This window comes from Papaver somniferum, unplaced genomic scaffold (assembly GCF_003573695.1).
Source record: "Papaver somniferum cultivar HN1 unplaced genomic scaffold, ASM357369v1 unplaced-scaffold_46, whole genome shotgun sequence".
Taxonomy (NCBI): domain Eukaryota; kingdom Viridiplantae; phylum Streptophyta; class Magnoliopsida; order Ranunculales; family Papaveraceae; genus Papaver; species Papaver somniferum.
The window spans coordinates 186,712-196,378 of record NW_020647193.1 but is presented as its reverse complement, the minus strand read 5'-3'; the positions used below and the strand labels follow the sequence as shown (position 1 = coordinate 196,378).

The window sequence follows — 9,667 nt, the reverse complement described above, 5'->3', positions numbered from 1 at the left end:
AAATTAATGATCTGATGGTAATACGTTTTTTCCCATGATTATAATAACATGATGAGAAACCATAATGAACTCTTATATTTCTCTAATCTTAACAAAGAATAATTTTCCTAATGATTAATTCCTCCTCTTCTTATGGATAAAGATTTTTCCTATTGATTCAATAAATTTATCTTATGAATTTCTAAAAGAAGGTTCATTAATTAATCAAAAAATAAAAATAAAAATCCAATTATTAACGGATAACAGATGGACCTGTACTAATCGAATAAATGGATTTTGATAATGAATGGATTATCTTGGGTATTAGTAAGTGTTTTTTTCCCCATTGATTCATTAAAACGTTCGTTTTGCTACAGATAATCAATTTAAAGCAAACCGAACACTCCTTGGTTCTCCATCATCTATATCATAGAAAAAAACATGATTTTCCATTATCTCCAAATAAAATTGATCTTGATTGGAACTTTTTCAGGTGCTTTTTTGTTTGATCGACAAAACGATAATTATGTTTTTTTTACGTGATCTTTGAATTCAAAAGGTTAAATTATTAGTATTTTTTTTTATTTTATACAAAGGTTCAAATTTCTGAAAAAATTAATGGATGAAATATGATTGTAATGCGATCACAAGGTGAGTAAATGTGGTTTTTATTGAATGACCGAGGTCCCTTCTCAAACAGACCAGGGGATATATAAACAAATGTGGTTTGTATGAGAGTTGCCGCTATTATCCCAAGCATAAATACTACTGGAAAGTTGTGTATGAACGGCATGAAACTCTAACCTATTTATTTTTTGAGTGTAACTTTGCTGTGTAAGTGTGGATGCACTTCAATTTTGACATGCAGTTCATTTGGAATGGCACAAATACTTTCCATGAATGACTGGGTAATTGATTTGAAAATCCAGACAGAGGAGGATATGAAATAAATTGCCAGGTTCTATGTTGTGTTATTATTTGACATATTTGGTAAGTGAGATGTAACATCACTTTCAAGAAAAAAAGCCAAAATAGTGTCATTATAGCTAATAACATTGTAAAATACATAAACAACTACATGACAGTGAATAATTCAGGACACAACATAATGCAATCAGATAACCCCTTAAATGAGGAAACGCTGAAAGTGACCAAGCACGCGGAAGGAAGAACAGAAAAAATGGACATAACGATTAACATCGCACTGTCAATGATGAACTGTAATGCTAAATATGGAATTGGTCTGACTATGTGTGATTTCACAGGACAAATCAGTGAAGCTAGAGGGATGTTTTCCGCCGCAACAACCATAGACCAACTTGAGAAAGTACGAGCTAAAGCAACTTTCAATTGAGCCATGGAGTGGAGTGGGCACACCATTACTTTCAGTTGTAATTCGAAACCTACTCTTTTGTTGCTTATAGGAAAGTATGCAAAATTAAGAGAACAAAGAAACAAGATCAGTAGAGAATTCTGCAACAACACCAAATTCGATATCAACTTCTTAGTTCAATCACTTATTTTAGTAACGAGATCCGATATAATTTGGGCAGCCAATTTAGTTATTTTTTGTAACAAGTATTCTATCAAACATGACTGGACATGAAATGTTCTACGTGCAATTTTAACTTATTTGGATTTGCAGAACTGGAATCAAAATGTAATGGTTTATAGAACCTCAAATGATAGACGTTATGGTCCCGTTCTACGTGTCATTTGAGGGAAACCTCTTTTTCTATAAAAAAAATAGATTTTAAATAGTCATTTCATAATTTTAACTCTAAACCGGATGGTCAAGACAGTCAAACAAAGTCAATCTATTGACTGGACACCAAACTCAAATTTGAACAAAATTAGGCACCAAACACAAAGCTATATAACATTTTATAGGCACCAAATTTAAAATATCCCATATTAAATAATATTTTTTTTTTTTTGTACTTTTAGTGAATATACGATCTAGTGGGCGACCAATTCACGACCGCACGAATAATCTTCGTCCGCTGAGTGCATTTTCCATTGTGGAAAAAGGTGTTTGCCTATCCACCTGGAAAAACAAATTATTCATTAAGCGATTACCATAGGAAGGGAGGAGCAGATATGAACGGTCAATATTGCAGCTCAAATATACGGTCAATAATCTTAAGTGCTAAGACACGTGTTTCATCTGGCAGTTGTTAGTACATCCAACCCTTTGTGCTTTGGACACAACCTAATTTCTACCACTGCCAGCTCCACCTCCTCCTTATCTTCTTCTTTACATTTACTAGTCTACTTCGCCCGCAGAACACTCATTTGAAGAAACAAGAAACTTGTCTGTACAAATGAATGATGGAGATATTTTAGGGTTTATTCCCTGAAATTAGTACATACGGAGTTTAATTAGTGACTTGCGTTTTCCGTTCAGAGTTTAGATTGGGTACGTAAGTTATTTATTTTTCCATTTTTTTTTTTGTAATTAAATCGATCGAGTAGTAGTTTAATTAATGTTGGCATATATTTTGTTACTTAATGCTCTTGAATCTTAATTTGTTTGTTTAGCTGTAATAATTTTAGCTGTGCTGGTGTCCAACTTCTAGGGTTTCTAACTTTCTACTGCTATTTATTTTGTTAGGGTTTTGTCTTTCTCTCTAGAAATGAAATTTTTGGGTGAAATCAGAGTTTGGGTTTTGTTTTTGTCTTGTGACTCTATACTGTTGGATGATGTTTCCTTTATAGATTGTTGTTATTCATGTCATGCTAGCTCAATTATGAAATGGTGGTCCTACGGGGTGTATAATTTTTTTTTTTTAATTGCTTTATACTGTAGGTTATTCATTCTCTATCGTTGTCTGTTCTTTTGTCTTGACAGTGGGGGCTTAAAAGTAGTTTATGGAAATAAGATAAACAGCCACCACACTAATGACACCATGAACATCCTCCTCGTAAATGAAATGAAATGTTTTTTTCAGTCATTCCAGTCTGGAAGGGTCTGTCTATATGATGAAACTCCTACTGCATGTTTTTTTAACAATGACTGAGAAATCCTTTCGATCAATATTTCGATCAAGTACGGCAATAAGGAGCGGGCATAAGTGTGACTAATGTGCTTTAGAAGTATGCACTATTACAACTCGTACGCTGCAATTTATATTTTGGCCCTGTATTGTTTCGGTCTCTACCACTTGTATTTTATCAGTTATAACCTCTTAATCATTGACATTGCTTTATAAGTTTTTCCAGTGTTGGTTTTTTCACTCGAAGCTTTTGTCAATACCGTTCATATTCAATCATGATTAATGTTTATTTCTAGTTTAATGATTCTTGGTTATTTCTTACAGCAAATTGATTGTCGTGCGTAACAAATCTGCAATGGAGCTGATGAGGGGTATCGTTAGACTGTTCACTGGGTTTGGTGTTGAAGATTCAGCACCTAAGAGGTTGTGTTTGTCTCACAATTTGTTTAGACCTACGGAAAAGGTAAAATCCCCTTGGAGCATCTCCAACGGGCACGGTTGTGCTTCCTATTTTAGTGGCCATATCAGATTTTTTAACTTTTGACTAAAATATGATCTCCAACGGGAATGTAATCCATGAACGTGAGGCTTAGGTGGCAAACAGATAGTCTCACATCTGTAAGAGATCCTCTAGAACTAGAGGATCTCTTAGAGGATGCGAAGATCCAAATCATAACCTTTATCTAATTATTTAATTATCTTTTTACAAATTTTAACTTTTTAAAATTGGTTAACCAATTAGATACCGACATACAAATTAGATGTCTTGTTAAAACTTATCTCCATTGGAGATGGTTCTTGTAAGCTTCCTTAAATCAGGGAAAATCAGTTTCAATTTATTTTGAGATGTCTTCAAATCAATGCCACGTAGGAACCACTACACAATCCCATTGGAGATGCCCTTAACCTCAACAGTAAAATGCAATATGTGAACTTGAGAGAGGTTTAGTTTTCTACCAGTCTATGATATGTTCACATGATAGGTAGATGCCGCATTCATTGAGGCTGTTGGTTTATTGGGTGATCTTGACAAAGAGCTTAGTAAGCTTTCAATGAAGGTGGGGAAAATGTACGGTCAACACCTTTCCAGAGCTTGCAAACATTGTATCAGACAATATCATGTATGCAAAACTAGTGAAACTGATGGGAAACCGTACAAATGCTGCAACTCTTGATTTTACTGAGGTAATGCGTTTCTTTTATCACAGAAATAGACAACGTAGCATGTGTAATGACTATAGGTACTTCAGTCTGGTTAAAATAAACTATTGAGTTCTTACTTTGCATCTGTGTAATCTTGTTTATGCGGGTCTCTTTCCTTGCTGCTTGTTTATGCCGATCTCTTTCCTTGCTGCTCATTGTATCGACATCTATAGATTCTTAAGTTTTTTTGGACTGCTCATATTATTAATTGCTTTTCCTTTAGGTTCTACCTGAAGAAATTGAGACCCGTTTGAAAGCGCCAGCCGTCATATCCATGGGATCTGAGCTCAGCGAACTGGAACTCAACAATATCATGGGGTTCTGTGATCAAGTGTTGTCTCTTTCCGAGTCTAAAGCTCAGCTATATGATGACTTGAAGATAAACATGAACACCGTTGCTCCAAATCTTACTGCTCTTGTTGGCGAGCTTGTTGGAGCACAACTCATTGTTCATGCTGGTGGCATGCTAAACCTTCTGTAGGATCTAAATATCGCACAAGTATTTGTTAGTGTGCGAGATTCATTTACTTCCTCAGTGTGCGAGAACTTAGCACGGAATAAGACAATATTAGTTGTACGTGAGCTGTCATCCATTATGTAAATATCTATATAAAGAGAAAGACAGGAGAGAGAAAGGGAGGATAGACACTTTAGGGAGGACACCTTTGTAGAGAGAGAAAACAAAATTGGTATTATCTTCTTTTTCTTCTTTCATCAATTTAGAGCTCCAAGTATCCATTAATGGAGTCTCAATGTAATATATATGTAATTCCAATAATCACTAGTGAAGAACCATGGATGTAGATCACAATGATTGAACCATGTAAAAATTCTTGTGTCTGTCTTTATAATTTAGCACTTAATCTTTATTTTGATTGTGAAATAGGTTTAAATCTAGAATTTAGTAATGGGGTGTGTTGTAGGATTTCCTACAACTACATTTTGGCGCTAGAAACAGTACCTACTACTTGTTAGATCGAAGAAGATTTAAAGAAATTAGCTATTGTTGGAGTTGGATTCACAGATCTACAAACTTGGACGTCAAATATGAAAGTTTATCCAAGAAATAATACCTGAAGTTAACCAATTAGGTTATAATTCCGCACAAAGCAATTTATCCAAGAAATCCGTAAAGAAACCAATTACACGAAGAGGAGAGGAAGAAAAGACGAAGAGTGGAAACTTATACAAAGAGCGATGACAAAACAATAATTTGGGTGAGTCTCACTGCATTAACAAAAAATAGGAACCGGCACAGTTGGTCAAAGTCTAAATCCAAAAGTTCGAGGTCGTATGGTCGAGTCCCAACTTACTCATACTTTTGCATATTTTCACTGAACTTTTAAGTGCGAAGATATGAATAAGAGTAGAACAATATAGCTTTCGGACACACACGAAGCCAGCAAAGTTGGTAAGGGGAGTACTGAATAAACTTGAGGTCATGCTGTCGAATCCAAGCACACGCATATTTTTTCACACATTTTCTATAAAGCCAGCGAGAAGGTAATAATAAGAAGACGCAGTACGGCTTTCTTTCGCAGACAGAGGTTGGTACAGATGGTATGGTTACATGTGAAGAGTGCAATATTGAGATGGACCGTTATGACAAACTTCAACATGGTGCGTTTCTTTCGCACAAGAGAACTAGCACATATGACTACCAGTGAATAGAACGAGTTTGACATTGCATGTTCGAGTCTCCCCTCATGCGTATTTTTTCGCACATTAGGTACAACTGCCAGGAAGAAGAATTGCATAAGTGTGTGGCTATATGACTTTCCTTCACAAGCAGGAAATAGAACAGATGGTGAAGGACGGAGAGTATGACTAAGACATCATGCGATCAATTTCGCATATTTTCTACATATATTTTTAACCAGATCTGCAAAGGGCAAAGATATCACTTAAAACAAGGTGTTATGCGATAATTTCGCATACAAGTACTTGAACAGTTGGTCACAAGCGAAGTTAACGAGTTCGAATCCCTCACCATGCGAAATTTTTCGCACATTTCAAGAAAACTAAGGGCGAAATTTATGAAGGATCGAACCTCACTATACTCACATTTTTGCCAAACGCTAAGATGAAGACAAGTTTCAAAAGTGTGAGGCTATTTCGCACAGAAGAAAATGCAGAAATGGTCAGCCAAGGAATATGCAAACCATAGGTCCAGAGTTCAAGTCCTACCTCCATCATATATTTTTGTAGAAATTTTCTAAAAAGAGGTTAGCTTCGCATGAAGCACACTAAGAAGAAAAAGGCATCAAGAATAAGACCTTAATATAAGGCACAAGTGACACCTCATAATACGACCTTAATAAAAGGCACCAGAAATGATATTTATTATCAGATTGGCTAGGAATACGAATGTGGCGTGCAACCTAGTTCGCATAGATGTAAGATGCAAAAGAATACATACAAATAAGACCTATCACACGTCATAATCGGAGAACCTAGAAGGCATGACTCAAGGGAAGGCTACACCGACCCCGGAACTTGAGTCATGGAGATTTGGGGTGAGAAAAACGATGATGCCCATCCGGGAGAGGTACCTTAAATTTTCAGTCTAAGATAATAATCTTAGATTCAGAGCCTAAGGTGAGAAAGTCTCTCTCAAGGAGTGCAGAAACTCGATCAGGGCGCCGAGGTACACGGTTGAGTCAAGAGTGCCCGGGGCGTCTGGAGGGTACCTTGCCACTCTTGACAAGTCCTAACTATGATGCACTCGGTCCGAAGATACCCCACTTAGGGTGCTGTCTTGTAACCACAAAACCTCATCCATGGTGGGATAAGAGACTGCGAAATCAACTGGTTGTTGATACCGGATGGGAAGAGACATAATCTTAACCCGATAGAGGTAAGCTTCCTTGAAGGGTCAACCAGGGGAAGATAAGGACGACACCCTCCATTAGAGAGCTGAATTGTGTCAAAAGACGACAATGTTATGGGGCTTTTACTCACGGGAGTACTTAGGCCTGTCGCATAGAGATATCCTGAAGAGGCAATAATACAAGAGATGATAAGGAAAGATAAATGGGTTGTTACATGAAAGTGTAAAGACTGCCTGCGATTTTGCCGCCCGACCAAATAGAGGCAACAATAAGACCTCGACATAGGGAGGCGAAGTAAGACCTAGACACACATAGACCTATATATTATGATGATTATATTATTATTATGCAGGAATAAGGGAAAAGAAGCAACAATACAATGCGATACGATGAACTAAAGATGGACAAAAAACAAAGGTAAGTAACTAAACATTATCTAGACATTACATGAAAGCATCACATACACATTCATGACATAAGCATCGCATATACATTCATGGGATAAGCATCGCATATACAATCACATATATATTATAATTGTACAAGTGTTTTCCAAAACTTTATGAAATATTATCAAGGAGTCTCCCCTCATTGATAAAGAACAGAGGAAAAGATGGATTACCAAGAAAACATTTTTGTTCTTTATCTTATCGGTCAGAATTTTTGGAAACCAAAGTAGGTAGATGTGGAGATCGAAGATAAGGCTAAGAAGCAGGCACTGTGATTTTTGTCACAAATAGAAATTCGCATAAATGGTTTAAGGCTGAGCAAATAACCAATAGGTCACGGGTTCAAGTTCGGGCACATACATATTTTTGATTTTCTTTTCGTTTTCAAAGGCGAATACAAGAAAAAGTAAAAAATGTTATGCGAAACTCTCGCACATAGGTGTTAAACAGTTGGATAAGGCAGCAGAGTATATGATCGTAGTCATGTGTTCGAATCCCACCATTTGCATACTTCTTACTATTTTTACTACAGGCGAAGATCAATATAAAATTCGCAGACTCTTAATTGTTCCATACAAGTGAGGCAGTGCAGTTGGTTAAGCTTCGGCAGAACAAGTTAGTTGGATAAGGCAGCAGAGTATGTGATCGTAGTCATGTGTTCGAATCCCACCATCTGCATACTTCTTACTATTTTTACTACAGGCGAAGATCAATATAAAATTCGCAGACTCTTAATTGTTCCATACAAGTGAGGCATTGCAGTTGGTTAAGCTTTTGCAGAACATGTTGTAGTACTCGGGTTCGAGTCTTCATATTCACACTGAATTTTTTGCAGATTTTTTATGTTAGTACAGTTGGTTAGTGAGTTAAATTGCAAGAGAACAGAGACAAGTACGTACTTTTCAAGTCCAATATTCTTTCGCTCGTTCCTTCATCAACAAAGATCAAAGACTACTCCAACATCACGCATCTCGCACCAACAACTACAACAAGGTGGATTTTTCCTTAAAGATCGCTCTTCAAGCAATATTCAAGAAAAAAGTGGCAAAATGTAGGATCCAAATATCGCACAAGTATTTGTTAGTGTGCGAGATTCATTTACTTCCTTAGTGTGCGAGAACTTAGCACGGAATAAGACAATATTAGTTGTATGTGAGCTGTCATCTACTATGTAAATATTTATATAAAGAGAAAGACAGGAGAGAGAAAGGGAGGATAGACACTTTCGAGAGGACAGATTTGTAGAGAGAGAAAACAGAATTGGTATTATCTTCTTCTTCTTCTTTCATCAATCTAGAGCTCCAAGTATCCATTAATGGAGTCTCAATGTAATATTTATGTAATTCCAATAATCACTAGTGAAGAACCATGGATGTAGATCACAATGATCGAACCATGTAAAAATCCTTGTGTCTCTCTTTATAGTTTAGCACTTTAATCTTTATTTTGATTGTGAAATAGGTTTACATCTAGAAATTAGTAATGGGGTATGTTGTAGGATTTCCTACAACTACACCTTGCTAAGCAACCTGGAAGCACAATTCAGATTCTCCGTGCAGAGAAGGCTTTCCACAGAGCTGGAAAGAAAAAAGGTCCTACTCCCAAATATGGGCTTATCTACAATACTTCTTTGATTGGTGAAGCTTCCCCTAAAAACAAGGGAAGGATGGCTAGATCTCTGGCATTTAAGATTTCATTGGTCACTAGACATGATGCTTTTGGAGACGCTCAAGATAACACCATGGGTCTGGAGAGTCGTGCCAAGGTAAGAGATTTAGAAATTTATTTTTTGTAATTCCAAATTGGGTCTTTTGAACTCTTTTCTGATTTGAATATTCTTGAGTAGCTTGAAGAAAGGTTGAGGAGTCTCGAGGCTAAAGAGTTCGGTTGTCATAATCCATCAGCTAATGCCATACCAATGTTGAAAACAAAAATACTAGGAAAAAGGAAATCTCACAGAAACGAAGTTGAAAAGGAACATAAAGCATGAGAAATCGAGGCAGATGCACAGAGCCTAAACTGACATATTTTGAATGTCTTTTCTCTCTCTTTTTTGGGTATCTATTAATGAATTCAATGATGAAAATGTAATGTTTGAGACCTGTTTATATTTTGATGACAGCTATAAGCATTTTCTTAGGATCCACATCATAACGAAAAAAAAACCTTTGTTAATATTTTGTTCTGTAAATATTTCATTCCGGAGAGT

At 36.3% G+C, this 9,667-nt stretch overlaps 1 pseudogene; it reads left to right on the top strand.

Annotated features, from left to right (window-relative positions):
* The first annotated feature begins 1,159 nt into the window (after window positions 1-1,159).
* Window positions 1,160-9,448, top strand: LOC113342666 (annotated as a pseudogene).
* The last annotated feature ends 219 nt before the right edge of the window (window positions 9,449-9,667 follow it).